Source organism: Grammomys surdaster, unplaced genomic scaffold (genome assembly GCF_004785775.1).
Source record: "Grammomys surdaster isolate TR1022 unplaced genomic scaffold, NIH_TR_1.0 165, whole genome shotgun sequence".
Lineage (NCBI taxonomy): Eukaryota > Metazoa > Chordata > Mammalia > Rodentia > Muridae > Grammomys > Grammomys surdaster.
The window spans coordinates 20379395-20380664 of NW_021604613.1; positions in this window are offsets into that span (position 1 = coordinate 20379395).

Sequence of the window (1270 nt, forward strand, 5' to 3'; positions counted from 1 at the left end):
TCTCTCTCTCTCTCTCTCTCTCTCTCTCTCTCTCTCTCTCTCTCTCTGTGTGTGTGTGTGTGTGTGTGTGTACAAGCATATGCACATGTCAGGGATTCTCTGTGTAGCCTTGGCTGTCCCAGAACTTGCTCTGTAGATTTGTCTGTTCTCGAACTTGAGATTCACTTGCCTCCAGAGTGCTGGGATTATGTGCCACCACTGACTGAGACATCTCCTCACCTTTGAGCAATCTTTTGATTTGTCTTAGAATTTAGAGTCTACTATTGTGGTTATTCCTTTCCAGAGTCTCTCATAATTCACATACCTCATTTCTTCCTATATTGCCAGGTAAGGCTTGAACTCTGAGTGAGCAATATGCCAGCCGCTAGGCTTCACACATGCCTTTGACAATAGCTGGCTAAAGCCATGTTCATGGACATTCTGTTGTTGCACGAATTCACCATTGCTATAGCAGATGAAAATCTGATATTACTGAGGAGACTACTGTAAGGAGAACACAGCCCTAGTTTCCTAAGGACTTTACTTTTGTTACTGTTTGGGAATTCATGCATGCACATAAAATTTTTTGATCTAGTCTACTCCCATTCTCTTTCCTCCAGCTCCTCCTTCCTGCCTACCACCATCCCCTCCCTCCCAAAGCTGTATAGTTTGTTTTGTCTTTTAAACTCACTGAGTTTACTTAGTGCTGTCAGTATGAGCACAGGTATAGGGGTGACTACTGGGTCATGGGTAGCCTATCACAGGTCACATCCTTCAATTGTTTTTTTTTTTGTTAAACCTTGTAGCCTTCAATGGAAAACTATGCACTCCACATCACTGAAAGTGGAAGGCATGAGGTAGCCATGCTCTACTCTTTACACTACTGAGTCTATCAACCTGCAGGAAGGAAAGGTCGTCTAGTCCCCCTGCCCTGCAGTTATACTTGTGGAAGTCTGTCTGGTGGATCAGAAATGACTTACTTTCCATGTTCTTCACATCCACCATGGCCACTCTTTGAGTCTTTGCTCATTGGTTATGCCCTTTCTATCATAAAAATTTACAACTCCACTTTCAGTGTAAATATTCAGATATGTACTCATTGTCTCCCATCTCAAAAGACCACCTCAAGCCCCAAACCCAAGGAAAACCAAGCCAACAAATGACAAGAAATAAAACCTGCTTGACTCAATTCTCATCCAGATTATAATTTTTAACTGCCTTTTCCCCAAAGCCCTTGGAGTGTGTGCATGTGTGTGTGTGTGTGTATATATGTATGTATGTATGTATGTAT